The following is a 15,773-nucleotide window of genomic DNA, read 5'->3' as shown; positions in this document are numbered from 1 at the left end:
CCCTAGAAGGGGTAAGTCCACCTGAGCTGTGGATCCTGAGACTGACTCCACGAATAGGGTGGAAAAGTGGACCTACTGGAATGTTTGCTTGTCAGAGCACTTTTTCCTCCTGCCATTCCTTTTTTTCTGGCTCCTTGTGTGATCATCTCTAAATCTGAAGCCTAAAATTCAAGAGGTCAAAAGTCTAGTTTCTTTCTCTTTTTGATGCCTCAAGTGACCACCTTGATGGCATATAATATAAAGGAAATGAAAGACGATATATTTTTCACTGTCTAATGTTATATTTTTGGCTTGTCACCTCAATTCTCTGGAACGTCGATGTCCTCACCTGTACAGTGAAAAGATGGACAAATCCTATTTAAGTCCTTTTTCCAAAGTTCTATGTTTGTAAATCTTCTCAACAAAGATACATTTGGAATAATGTCTTTTGAGTCAATATTGTCTATAAGCAGTGTTTTTTCATAAAATAAAACAAAAATCCAGGATGCAACTCTCAGTAGAATTTTGGTCCATGACATTAACTATTTACACTTGTTTCTTTTTAAAGAAATAGTTTATTGGAGTATAGTTGATTTACAATGTTGTTTTAGTTTCAGGTGTACAGCAAAGTGATTCAGTTATACATATACCTATATCAACTCTTTTTCAGATCTTTTCTCATATAGGTTATAAAAAATGATACAGTTGTTTCTTCATAAGTTTGAGATTTAATTTTTAAAAATAGAATGCACATAAAACAATTTTACCATTGTGGCAGAGACCCCTATCTAGTGAAGACTTCTGAGCGTGGTTTTGAGGTGCAGAGATGTTGCTGGGCAGTGGCAGCCTAGATGAGGACTTCATTTCTCCTACCATTGCATTTATCTAAGTGGACCCTTGTAATTAGTTCTCCTTAGTGGAATTTGAGTGGAGGTGAGTGTGTCACTTGTGAGCCCAAATGATTAAGAAATAAATGTCCCTCTCTAACTGCTCTCTTCTCCTGTACCAGCTAGATGCCAATGCTCAAGGCCACCCTGGAAGCTCTATTTAGAAGATGACGGAGCCTCTGTTAGCCTGGGTTCCTCTGTCATCGTGTGTCCGGATCCTCTCTGCTGCTGGGGCCAAAGTCAATCTGGAATACCTACCGGCCTGGGACTGATGTGAGCAAGAGTTACATTTTCATTGAAATTTAAGAGGTTGTAAGTGACAATAGTGAGTGTTAATTTGGTACCTTTAATGGAATGCTTTTGTAAAGTATGGAAAGTATGTGGTGTAATTTGTAGTTGGACAGCAAAAACATGACAGCAACAATAAGAACACAGACAGAGCAGGCTGAAAGCAGCAGAGTTTGTTAAGCTGTGGAACTATTTGGTAACTGTTGCCTGTGATAACCTGGAAAGTAAACCATGTGTATACAGACGCAGTATCTAGCTGAAGACTACATTTCATATCTCTCTTGAACTTGAACTTGTTAGACTACTTGGCCTGTCCTCATCAGGTGGAATATGAGCAGCAATGTTATGTGTCCTTTCTGGCCACAGTGGTGAGGAAGCAAGCTTGCCTACTTTTCTTTCTCTTTTGTTCACTCTGTTGGCTGCATATCAACATCAAGGATGACATTGAAAGCCTGACAAGGCATCTGGAAGATGACAAATCTCCATCAGCCTGGGTCCCTGAATAATTACATGGATCACAGCCACTCTATTCTCTGCCCATCACCCTTGACCAGGGATTCCCATACTGGACTCTACTAGGAACAAGAAATATACCATGTGATGTTAAGCCACAGGAGCTAGGTACCTAGTGCTCAAGAAAGTAGTACACCTATGTTTTTAATACATGTTTTCCATGTATTAGTCTGTACTGTACGTTTTCTCATCCTGGTGCTGACACCTGGTAAGACAAAATTCTGGAATGCTATTTCATTTTGGCTAATTCTGTGAAAGAAGTACAGGAATGATCCAGTGCATTTTCCCATGCAAACTGCTCAGCTCCATGGTAAAAATGTATCTTCACCAAAAGAGAGGAAGGATGTAAAATGCAGAAAGCTCACTAATGGGGTGCTTTACTGGCTACCACATAGCTCTCTTGATTGAGACTCTTTTCGTAATATAAAACCAGCCTTTACCTCCTAGTTACTCTGTGTGTGTGTATGTGGTGTGTGTGTGTGGTGTGTGTGTGGTGTGTGTGTGTGGTGTGTGTGTGGTGTGTGTGTGGTGTGTGTGGTGTGTGTGTGTGGGGTGTGTGTGGGGTGTGTGTGGTGTGTGTGTGGGTGTGTGTGTGTGTGGTGTGTGTGTGGGGGTGTTTGTGTGGGGTGTGTGTGTGGTGTGTGTGTGTGTGGTGTGTGTGTGGTGTGTGGTGTGTGTGTGTGGTGTGTGTGGGGGTGTGTGTGTGGGGGGATGTGGGGGTGTATGTGTGGTGTGTGTGTGGTGTGTGTGTGGGGGTGTGTGTGGGGGGGTGTGTGTGGGGGGGTGGGGTGTGTGTGGTGTGTGTGTGTGTGGTGTGGTGTGTGTGTGGTGTGTGTGTGGTGTGTGTGGGGGGATGTGTGTGTGTGTGGGGTGTGTGTGTGTGGGGGGGGGTGTGTGTGTGTGTGGAAGTGGGAGGTGGAGGTTGAGGGTATCTTTAAAGATTTGTCCTGAAAAGATTTTTGACTCATATAAAAAAATTATGCCTACTTGCAAGGGATGCAGATGTGGCCTCGCTAATGATTCTTAAAAGCATGTGCTCAATGATTCACAGAAAATGACAGAAAAAAAGCTGGTCTTAGAAGATCTCAACAAGCATTTGTGGAGATTAAAACAGATTTTCTTTTGGATTCTATATACATACTAGATTTGAATTCTTTAGTTTGTCATGGCTTGTATCACATTATTCATATTCTTTGTATCCATGAAACTATACAGAGAAAAATTTCTGGCAATTAAATTTCAATTTTGTAATTAATGATAGCTTATACTTACAGAGGTCCTACTATCACTGAGTAAAGTATATACAGTATCTTACATAATCATCACATTTCTGCCCCACCCTTTGCAAAATGAGAAAATTGAAACCAAAATATTAAGATATTTTGCTCAAGGGCATGCATGGAGTATAAATTTGGTATTTGAACTCTGGTTCTCTGACTCCAGACCTCATGTCTTAATCACTAAGCCAGTAGTTCTCACACTTCAGTGTGCATCAGAATCACCTAGAGGGTTTGTCAAATCACAGATTGCTGGTCCCTACCTCAGCGTAGGTGAGCCACCCTGAGAGGTCTGGATTGGGTCCTAAGTATTTACATTGCTAACAAGTTTCCAGATGGTGCTGATGCTACTGGTCTGGGAACCATACTTTGAGAACCACTGGAACAAGATAAACTGCTTCTCTTCTACGATTTTTTTTTTTTTTTTTGCTATAATTAGAATGATCCGATAATCAGTACGATTTGAAAGAAGCCACCAGAACACAAGATTTAGTGAAGAAAAAGGCCAATGAGAAAAGATTACATTAAAATCCAAATGAAAGGGGGGCTTCCCTGGTGGTGCAGTTGTTAAGAATCCGCCTGCCACTGCAGGGGACACGGGTTTGAGCCCTGGTCCAGGAAGATCCCACATGCCGCAGAGCAACCAACCCCGTGCGCCACAGCTACTGAGCCTGTGCTCTAGAGCCCACATGCCACAACTACTGAAGGCCGCGCGCCTAGAGCCCGTGCTCCGCAACAAGAGAAGGCACCGCAATGAGAAGCCTGGGCACCGCAGCGAAGAGAAGCCCCCACTCGCGGCAACTAGCGAAAGCCTGCGTGCAGTAACGAAGACCCAACGCAGCCAAAAAAAAAAAAAAAATCCAAATGAAAGGAGGTAAATAAATTACAAAGGTGATGACTCTTCATTGCATGAAGAATAAAACCAAGACTCTGCAGCCAATATTCAAAGTCTTTCATAATTTAATCCCAGACTTCTAGACTAAGACTTCTAGACTAGTCTAGCTTCTAGACTAAGCTTCACTCATCTGTGCTTGGTCATCCAGCACCTCTCCGATCTCTCACCTTGGGTGGTGTCTACTAAAGCTGCTTCCTTTGACTGGAAATGCTTTTCTCTTCTGTCTGTCAAAGCTCTAATTGAGCTTCAGGACTTAGTTCAAATATTTCCTTTCCTAAAAACGCCATCCAAGTCTTTCTTGATTTCTACTTCTTCCCTCCAACATTCTCCCCTGTATCATAAGAGTTACTTGAGCTGCTTATATAACAATGGGCCCAGGAAGAGTTGTGTGTTTTTTAATTGCATCGTAATAAAGCCTTATTCACATTTGTTTCTCATAGGACCTAGGACTCTGCTGCATCCTGATAGTTGCTCAGTGAGGGGGGTCATCAAATCGAAGTTATTAAAGAACTTTGTTAGAGTCACCAATTCAGGTATATGTTTGCCTTATCAGACAGTATGAGGACCCCAAAATTGTAGATAATTGTGTAAGGTAGACTTTGTTTCAACCATGAGTAACTGTGACTCAAAAAATAGTGACTTAAAATAACAAAAGTTCACTGACTGGGGGCTGTGTCCCCCAGTCCATGGCTGGTATAGAGGTCCCACGACTATCAGAGACTCAATCTCCCTCAGTAATTCCATCCCTATGGTGTTGTATCTTAGTCAGCTCAGGCTGCTACAACAAAATGCCATAGACTGGGTGGGCTTAACACAGACATTTAATTCTCACAGTTCTTGAGGCTGAGAAATGCACAATTAAAGTGTTCCCTTTAGGTAATGTGGCCCTGTTCTCTAACTGCTTTTCAGCAATTTGATAACAATGTGCTGTGATGTTATCTTCATTGTGTTTATTCTGCTTGGGGTTGTTCTTATTGGATTAATAGTTAATATCGGTTTTGGAAATTTTTGGCCATTATTTTTCCAAACATTTTTTCCTCTCCCCACCTCTTCTGGACTTCAATTGCATGTATGGTAACTGCACTGCATCACTCCACAGGACACTGTAGCTTTGTTTATGTTTTTATGTATAACTTGGTTTGCATAGATTCCATTTTAATGTATTTAAAGTTCATTAATCTTTTCTTCTGTAGGGTCTAATCTTCACTGAATTCCATCTAGTAAAATTTTTATTATATTATATTTTTAGCTCTAGAAGTTTTATTTTTAAAAAACCTTCCATTTTTCTCCAATTTTTTAGAAGTTTTCCTTTAGATCCTTAAATATATTTCTAATAGCTATTTTAAGCCCTTGTCAGCTAAATCCATTATCTCTGTTATTTTGGTTGATTTTCCTTTTATTGATGGATCACATTTCTGCTTCTTTGCGTATGTAGTGATTCTGATTAGGTGCTGGTCATTGTTAATGTTTATTATGTTGCTGTGATCTGGATTTTGTTGCCTGGCTTTAAAGAGAGCTGAGTTTTATTTTAGCAGCCATAAATTACTTGCAGATCAGTTTGATGTTTTCAAGGCCAAAGACAGAAAATTCAGGTATATACAGAAAATGATAACATGAAAGGGAAGAATATGATTTGCATGTAAAAGGGTTAAGTCTTAAAAGAATTGGAAGCTGCTGACATTGCTTTCCCTGCTGATTGTTAAAGTCAACATAAATAGTTACTTATTTAGTTTAATATCCATATTTTCTCATCTTGTCTCCACCTTGGAAAAAAAAATCTAGAATTCAACAGGGAAAAAGTAGATACATGTTTTCCTCCATGTCTTGTGCAATGTTTCACTGCAATCCAGGTAGGCTACTTCTTAAATTGATTTCCCTGCCCTTAACATCACCTTGAAGTGTTGTACCTGTCCAGAGTGGAGAAAAGAATAAGGAGGTAACTTTCGATATCTTTATAAATATTGAATTTGACATGGAACTAATCATCTGAGAACAGATAGAATATGATTAAGGGAGTTCTACTCTGGTGCATTTTCAAAAGACTGTTAAGAGAGGAAATTGTGTTGGATCAAATTATCTAGAGATTATTGAAGAAAGATAATTTGGGAGTTGGGGTGTTTGAGCTTTCTCAGATGTGCCAAATCACAGCATACATTTTCCTTTTAGAGATGTATAGAATTCTGCAATTTGATTTTGACTAGTATATTTATTTATATACTTATTGTACCAGTAGGTTAGGATAAAAAATATATCAAATTGAAAAATGCTAGAATAGTCCAATTCTATATGTGAGCATTCAAAGGAAAAAGGTAATGTTAGTCTTCTAAGACACTTAATAAAGTAAGTTACTAATTTATTCATTCTATCTATCGGACAATGAAAAGTTAACAAACTAGTCCACTATATGGATAGATTATATAAGCTTTTTCAGATTCAATTTAAATTTCACCAAAGTATTTTATGCATTAGCAAATTTATAATAGGAATGTAATTTTCCCTTCAGAAATTAGTGGCATAAGATGCCACAAATATGTGAATTTTTTTAGTTTAGTTAAAAGCCAAAACAAAAAGATTTATTTTTTGTAAAATATTTAATATTTTGATTGTTAGATTAATATTGTGGTTTTATAGTGTATGGCAGTACTTTTTGAAGTATGATCTAGGAACTCTTGAAAGTACCTGAGACTCTATGAGTCTGAACTATTTTCATAATAATATTATGAAGGTATTTGCCCATTTCACTCTCAGTCTCTCATGAGTGTGGGCTGGAGTTTCCATAGGCTACGTGCAAAATATATGATACTGCAACAGATTGAATGCAGATAGATATGAAACTATAGCTGTCTTCTATTAAACGAGATATAAAAAGGAGATATGAAAAATATAAATACCTACTACTCTTCCCTGTGACTGTTTTAAAATTTGGAAAAATGTAGTTTTTTAAAATAAAGATACATAATTTATGTTAACATGTCATAGGTTTATTATTGTTATTTTAAAATGAACTAATATAAATATTTTAAAAAATTGCTCAGTTTTATTCTTTAGTATGAAAAATATTTACCTCTCTGGTGTGCTCAGCGATTTTTTTTTTTTTTTTAATAGTACTTTTTTTTTTTTTTTAAACATCTTTATTGAAGTATAATTGCCTTACAATGGTGTGTTAGCTTCTGCTTTATAACAAAGTTAATCAGTTATACATATACAATATGTTCCCATATCTCTTCCCTCTTGCATCTCCCTCCCTCCCACCCTCCCCATCCCACCCCTCTAGGTGGTCACAAAGCACCGAGCTGATCTCCCTGTGCTATGCGGCTGCTTCCCACTAGCTATCTATTTTACATTTGGTAGTGTATATCTGTCCATGACACTCTCTCACCCTGTCACATCTCACCCCACCCCCTCCCCATCTCCTCAAGTCCATTCTCTAGTAGGTCTGTGTCTTTATTCCCGTCTTGCCACTAGGTTCTTCATGGCTTTTTTTCCCCTTAGATTCCATATATATGTGTTAGCATACTGTATTTGTTTTTCTCTTTCTGACCTACTTCACTCTGTATGACAGACTCTAACTCCATCCACCTCATTACAAATACCTCCATTTCATTTCTTTTTATGGCTGAGTAATATTCCATTGTATATATGTGCCACATCTTCTTTATCCATTCATCTGTCGATGGACATTTAGGTTGCTTCCATGTCCTGGCTATTGTAAATAGAGCTGCAATGAACATTTTGGTACATGACTCTTTTTGAACTATGGTTTTCTCAGAGTATATGCCCAGTAGTGGGATTGCTGGATCGTATGGTAGTTCTATTTGTAGTTTTTTAAGGAACCTCCATACTGTTCTCCATAGTGGCTGTATCAATTTACATTCCCACCAACAGTGCAAGAGAGTTCCCTTTCCTCCACACCCTCTCCAGCATTTATTGTTTCTAGATTTTTTGATGATGGCCATTCTGACCGGTGTGAGATGATATCTCATTGTAGTTTTGATTTGCATTTCTCTAATGATTAATGATGTTGAGCATTCTTTCATGTGTCTGTAGGCCATCTGTATATCTTCTTTGGAGAAATGTCTATTTAGGTCGTCTGCCCATTTTTGGATTGGGTTGTTCGTTTTTTTGTTATTGAGCTGCATGAGCTGCTTGTAAATCTTGGAGATTAATCCTTTGTCAGTTGCTTCATTTGCAAATATTTTCTCCCATTCTGATGGTTGTCTTTTGGTCTTGTTTATGGTTTCCTTTGCTGTGCAAAAGCTTTTAAGTTTCATTAGGTCCCATTTGTTTATTTGTGTTCTTATTTCCACTTCTCTGGGAGCTGGGTCAAAAAGAATCTTGCTGTGATGTATGTCATAGAGTGTTCTGCCTATGTTTTCCTCTAAGAGTTTGATAGTGTCTGGTCTTACACTTAGGTCTTTAATCCATTTTGAGTTTATTTTTGTGCATGGTGTCAGGGAGTGTTCTAATTTCATACTTTTACATGTATCTGTCCAATTTTCCCAGCACCACTTATTGAAGAGGCTGTCTTTTCTCCACTGTATATGCTTGCCTCCTTTATCAAAGATAAGGTGACCATATGTGCGTGGGTTTATCTCTGGGCTTTCTATCCTGTTCCATTGATCTATATTTCTGTTTTTGTGCCAGTACCAAACTGTCTTGATTACTGAAGCTTTGTAATATAGTCTGAAGTCAGGGAGCCTGATTCCCCCAGCTCCATTTTTCGTTCTCAAGATTGCTTTGGCTATTCGGGGTCTTTTGTGTTTCCATACAAATTGTGAAATTTTTTGTTCTAGTTCTGTGAAAAATGCCAGTGGTAGTTTGATAGGGATTGCATTGAATCTGTAGATTGCTTTGGGTAGTAGAGTCATTTTCACAATGTTGATTCTTCCAATCCAGGAACATGGTATATCTTTCCATCTATTTGTATCATCTTTAATTTCTTTCATCAGTGTCTTATAATTTTCTGCATACAGGTCTTTTGTCTCCTTAGGTAGGTGTATTCCTAGATATTTTATTCTTTTTGTTGCAATGGTAAACGGGAGTGTTTTCTTAATTTCACTTTCAGATTTTTCGTCATTAGTGTATAGAAATGCAAGAGATTTCTGTGCATTAATTTTGTATCCTGCTACTTTACCAAATTCATTGATTAGCTCTAGTAGTTTTCTGGTAGCATCTTTAGGATTCTTTATGTATAGTATCATGTCATCTGCAAACAGTGACAACTTTACTTCTTCTTTTCCGATTTGGATTCCTTTTATTTCTTTTTCTTCTCTGATTGCTGTGGCTAACACTTCCAAAACTATGTTGAATAATAGTGGTGAGAGTGGGCAACCTTGTCTTGTTCCTGATCTTAGTGGAAATGGTTTCAGTTTTTCACCATTGAGGACAATGTTGGCTGTGGGTTTGTCATATATGGCCTTTATTATGTTGAGGAAAGTTCCCTCTATGCCTACTTTCTGCAGGGCTTTTATCATAAATGGGTGTTGAATTTTGTCGAAAGCTTTCTCTGCATCTGTTGAGATGATCATATGGTTTTTCTCCTTCAATTTGTTAATATGGTGTATCACATTGATTGATTTACGTATATTGAAGAATCCTTGCATTCCTGGGATAAACCCCACTTGATCATGGTGTATGATCCTTTTAATGTGCTGTTGGATTCTGTTTGCGAGTATTTTGTTGAGGATTTTTGCATCTATGTTCATCAGTGATATTGGCCTGTAGTTTTCTTTCTTTGTGACATCTTTGTCTGGTTTTGGTATCAGGGTGATGGTGGCCTCGTAGAATGAGTTTGGGAGTGTTCCTCCCTCTGCAATATTTTGGAAGAGTTTGAGAAGGATAGGTGTTAGCTCTTCTCTAAATGTTTGATAGAATTCACCTGTGAAGCCATCTGGTCCTGGGCTTTTGTTTGTTGGAAGGTTTTTAATCACAGTTTCAATTTCAGTGCTTGTGATTGGTCTGTTCATATTTTCTATTTCTTCCTGGTTCAGTCTCGGCAGTTTGTGCATTTCTAAGAATCTGTCCATTTCTTCCAGGTTGTCCATTTTATTGGCGTAGAGTTGCTTGTAGTAATCTCTCATGATCTTTTGTATTTCTGCAGTGTCAGTGGTTACTTCTCCTTTTTCATTTCTAATTCTATTGATTTGAGTCTTCTCCCTTTTTCTCTTGATGAGTCTGGCTAATGGTTTATCAATTTTGTTTATCTTCTCAAAGAACCAACTTTTAGTTTTATTGATTTTTGCTATTGTTTCCTTCATTTCTTTTTCATTTATTTCTGACCTGATCTTTATGATTTCTTTCCTTCTGCTAGCTTTGGGGTTTTTTTGTTCTTCTTTCTCTAATTGCTTTAGGTGCAAGGTTAGGTTGTTTATTCGAGATGTTTCCTGTTTCTTGAGGTAGGCTTGTATTGCTATAAACTTCCCTCTTAGCACTGCTTTTGCTGCGTCCCATAGGTTTTGGGTCGTCGTATCTCCATTGTCATTTGTTTCTAGGTATTTTTTGATTTCCCCTTTGATTTCTTCAGTGATCACTTCGTTATTAAGTAGTGTATTGTGTAGCCTCCATGTGTTTGTATTTTTTACACATCTTTTCCTGTAATTGATATCTAGTCTCATAGCGTTGTGGTCGGAAAAGATACTTGATACGATTTCAATTTTCTTAAATTTACCAAGGCTTGATTTGTGACCCAAGATATGATCTATCCTGGAGAATGTTCCATGCGCACTTGAGAAAAATGTGTATTCTGTTGTTTTTGGGTGGAATGTCCTATAAATATCAATTAAGTCCATCTTGTTTAATGTATCATTTAAAGCTTGTGTTTCCTTATTTATTTTCATTTTGGATGATCTGTCCATTGGTGAAAGTGGGGTGTTAAAGTCCCCTACTATGATTGTGTTGCTGTCGATTTCCCCTTTTATGGCTGTTAGTATTTGCCTTATGTATTGAGTTGCTCCTATGTTGGGTGCATAAATATTTACAATTGTTGTACCTTCCTCTTGGATCGATCCCTTGATCATTATATAGTGTCCTTCTTTGTCTCTTATAATATTCTTTATTTTAAAGTCTATTTTGTCTGATATGAGAATTGCTACTCCAGCTTTCTTTTGATTTCCATTTGCATGGAATATCTTTTTCCATCCCCTCACTTTCAGTCTGTATGTGTCTCTAGGTCTGAAGTGGGTCTCTTGTAGACAGCATATATATGGGTCTTGTTTTTGTATCCATTCAGCCAGTCTGTGTCTTTTGGTGGGAGCATTTAATCCATTTACATTCAAGGTAATTATCGATATGTATGTTCCTATTCCCATTTTCTTAGATGTTTTGGCTTTGTTATTGTAGGTGTTTTCCTTCTCTTGTGTTTCTTGCCTAGAGAAGTTCCTTTAGCATTTGTTGTAAAGCTGGTTTGGTGGTGCTGAACTCTCTCAGCTTTTGCTTGTCTGTAAAGGTTTTAATTTCTCCATCAAATCTGAATGAGATCCTTGCTGGGTAGAGTAATCTTGGTTGTAGGTTTTTCTCCTTCATCACTTTAAGTATATCCTGCTACTCCCTTCTGGCTTGCAGAGTTTCTGCTGAAAGATCAGATGTTAACCTTATGGGGATTCCCTTGTGTGTTATTTGTTGTTTTTCCCTTGCTGCTTTTAATATGTTTTCTTTATATTTAATTTTTGACAGTTTGATTAATATGTGTCTTGGCGTGTTTCTCCTTGGGTTTATCCTGTATGGGACTCTCTGTGCTTCCTGGACTTGATTAACTATTTCCTTTCCCATATTAGGGAAGTTTTCAACTATAATCTCTTCAAATATTTTCTCAGTCCCTTTCTTTTTCTCTTCTTCTTCTGGGACCCCTATAATTCGAATGTTGGTGCGTTTAATGTTGTCCCAGAGGTCTCTGAGACTGTCCTCAGTTCTTTTCATTCTTTTTTCTTTATCCTGCTCTGCAGTAGTTATTTCCACCATTTTATCTTCCAGGTCACTTATCCTTTCTTCTGCCTCAGTTATTCTGCTATTGATCCCATCTAGAGTATTTTAAATTTCATTTATTGTGTTTTTCATCGTTGCTTGGTTCCTCTTTAGTTCTTCTACGTCCTTGTTAAATGTTTCTTGCATTTTGTCTATTCTATTTCCAAGATTTTGTATCATCCTTACTATCATTATTCTGAATTCTTTTTCAGGTAGACTACCTATTTCCTCTTCATTTGTTAGGTCTGGTGTGTTTTGACCCTGCTCCTTCATCTGCTGTGTGTTTTTCTGTCTTCTCATTTTGCTTATCTTACTGTGTTTGGGGTCTCCTTTTCACAGGCTGCAGGTTCGTAGTTCCCGTTGTTTTTGGTATCTGTCCCCAGTGGGTAAGGTTGGTTCAGTGGGTTGTGTAGGCTTCCTGGTGGAGGGGACTAGTGCCTGTGTTCTGGTGGATGAGGTTGAATCTTGTCTTTCTGGTGGGCACGTCCACATCTGGTGGTGTGTTTTGGGGTGTCTGTGGCCTTATGATTTTAGGCAGCCTCCCTGCTAATGGATGGGGCTGTGTTCCTGTCTTGCTAGTTGTTTGGCATAGGGTGTCCAGCACTGTAGCTTGCTGGTCGTTGAGTGAAGCTGGGTCTTCATGTTGAGATGGAGATCTCTGAGAGATTTTTGCCGTTTGGTATTACGTGGAGCTGGTAGGTCTCTTGTGGACCAGTGTCCTGAAGTTGGCTCTCCCACCTCAGAGGCACAGCCCTGATAGCTGGCTGGAGCACCAAGAGCCTTTCATCCACACAGCTTTTGGGAGGTCTGACGTCTTCTGCCAGTGTTCAGTGGGTGTTCTGTAGGAGCAGTTCCACGTGTAGATGTATTTCTACTGTATCTGTGGGAAGGAAGGTGATCTCCGCGTCTTACTCTTCCGCCATCTTGCTCCTACTCTCCCCTCAGCGATTTTTAAGTGTGGAAAGATACCCTGAGACCAAAATTCTTGTAAACCCCTAGGGTATATTTACATAGGCCACACTGATAGGAGATGGTTAAAGATTACAAAAACAAAAACAAAAAAATGAGATGACTGATGGGTGGAAGAAGTAGCAGCATAAGTCTGGGAACCAGGAGTGTACGGTACTGTGAGATAGGCACATCATAGAGATATCTGCATAATGTGGGTAACTATTTCAAGTACTACTGTGCCCCAGCCCCCCAATTTTTTCTCATACCAGAAAAAGAAACAGAATAGCTATAAAATCCTTTACATGACTGCAGGACAGATGGACTGCAGAGCATGACTACAGAGCAGAATATAGCCATAGGAAGGGCAACAGAGAGTTAATGCAATTTAAAAAACTACGTGTGTGTGTGTGTGTGTGTGTGTGTGTGTGTGTGTGTGTGTGTATTTTTTCCCCTGAGGAAATAAAACATCATCGAAATTGTTTTGTAGAGAACATGCATTAAAAGAAGAGCAAGACTCATCTTTATCTACCCAGTGTTTGCAGAGTTCTTTACAGGGTAAATTAGAAATTCAAGTAATGTTTAGTCAAGGCTCTCTGGCTACAGAAACCTACCATGCTGAAACAGGAAAGAGGATTTATTTGAGGATATAGGGGTGTTTTGATTACCAAGGGAGAACCTGCAACCGAGTTTCAGGAAGGACAAGAAACTGGAAGTAACCAGCATCAAGTGTTCAGGAGGTTATTAAAGCATTACTCTTTTTTTTTTGGAACACTATGGTTTCTCATCTTTGCTTCTCTTTGGGATCCTGATAAATTCATTTGTCTCTGTAGATCAGCTTTTTTTGCTGCTTTATGCATATGGTTAAGTATGAAGTAAGTTCCCACATAAGTTTCCACATTTACAAGCCAACCCACCAGCAGAGGCTGGCTGGCATCACTGAATTACAGTTCCAGATTATTCCAGCTTGCAATAATCTGATTAGCCCAATTTGGGTTATGTGTTCAGCCCTGATTAACATAGTTATTGCTTACAGGTATTTAGGGGCTGATGTTCATGAAGGAATATAAATTAGGTCTCAGAGAAGTGCCTTGAGAGCTGGACAAACACTGCCTTTCACTAGAAATAAGAGATATGTAATTATATGCTACAGGTTTCTACTTATATCTAAGTAACTTAGTTACCCTACCCAGAGTCTCAGTCAATCATGATATCAGCACATAATCACTACAGTTCTAGTAACTGGCATAAACCACTTTCTTTACATATCACTGTAGGTGTCTGTTTTGGTGTAAGTCCCCTGGACAGTTCTCTTTATGAAGTTTGGGCCTCCCTAAGCAATTGCTGTGTTATAATGAACTTTCTCTCTTTGGGCACCAGGCTCTCACCTAAATTAATCAGAACCTATATATAAATGGGGGCTGATGCAACCTGAGAAAATAACTGGCGGTATCTGTAAGTCTGAAGTGGGAGCCTGCAGTTGACTTTTAGCATTGGGATCCATTTTTAAAGGGTTCTGTCCAGAACGCTGTTTGTCAGAGTGCCTCATCACTGTGGGTGATGTTAGAATTACACCCAGTTACACTCATAAAATGGAAGGCCTAAATGCCATCCCACCCTTACAGCCTAAGTCAGCAGGACATGAACAATTTGGTCTGACATACAACCATGGGCTTCTCCTGGAAGAGCCAAAAAACTGTTTACGAATGCGATCTACTCCTCTTCAATCCTGCCTAGAGAATGCTGAAAAAATGTAACACCCAAATCTCTTCCTTGGCCATGCACTGTCTTTGATTCCTCTAGTTAAAGGGAGAAATTGGAAGTGGTATTCAGGCTTGCCTGTGTCTTATCAGTACTGTCTTACACATGTCCCTGTGTAAGTACCCACTTAACTAAAGGGGAAAAAAATCATTTCTATAGCTCTACACTTGGGACTAAAAGTTAGATCTTAATTAGACTAATTTAGTAACTAGGGCAATATGACATATGCTGTAGTAATAGTTCTTTTTGTAAACAATTCGAAAATTCTCATTTCCAATGCTTATCATAGCTCTGCCCCAAATTATTTCTTCCTAGTCTTTCACCAATCTTGGGAACCTGATTTGATGTGATCAATTCCCATGTCATTGTATAACATAGCTCACAACTGATATACTCAAAAGGATCCTTTCCCAAATGTTGAAATCAGGTGGCTGTATTAGGAAACAGGACCAGAACCCAACTTCCAAATCTTCTCCTGGCTGCCTACTGCTGCCCTAGATTCACAATTAGTCCCAGGCAAGAGAGTTTGGGTCTCCTGTTATAAACCTCCTTTGACCAAGGAGCTAAAAATCTGCAAAACCAAGGGAATGAGTCCATCCAGAGCTTGGAACTCTCTCTTTTAGATCTTTTAGATCATGCTTTGGATATCTGAAATCCTAGAATTCACTTCCCAAACAGTCCCAAGCCTTCTTTCAACGTTAGTGTAGGGCACTCCCAAGAACCTGTTCTCTCTAGGAATTGTTGCACAGCTAGAGGGACCATCTTGAGACCCAAGAAAGGGCCAAAGGACTGGTATTTGCAGGGTGGTAGATGGAGCTTGGACTTACAGGTTGGGATGGACATGCAACCACACTCCTTCCAGAGTGAGCCAGAGGCAGGGTGAAAGAGAAAAGAGTGGGTTACTTCCTTCTGGGGATGAGGGGCTGGCTGTCTTTATGCTGCCATATTTTGCTAAAGGAACCCAATTAATTCAAGAATTCTAAATTCAAATCTGGCCTTCCAGGTTGTTTTGAAGTTTTATTTATTAAGGTAAGAGAATAGACATATTTCCTTTAAATTTTTGGCTGGATTTATAACTTTTAAATACTTAGACATATGGTATGTGGGCCTCCATTTGACTCTTCCCAATGACTTGCAAATATTAGCGGTCAGCATGCCCAGATTCTTAGGAGTTTCCAGACCAGGAAAATGCAAATGCTTTATTAATAATGACCTTTTGCCTTAACTCTAAAGTATTTTTTTCATAGGCTGAACTGGACAGAGGGA

Source organism: Balaenoptera ricei, chromosome 4 (assembly GCF_028023285.1).
Source record: "Balaenoptera ricei isolate mBalRic1 chromosome 4, mBalRic1.hap2, whole genome shotgun sequence".
Taxonomy (NCBI): domain Eukaryota; kingdom Metazoa; phylum Chordata; class Mammalia; order Artiodactyla; family Balaenopteridae; genus Balaenoptera; species Balaenoptera ricei.
Note: the sequence above shows the minus strand (reverse complement) of the source record.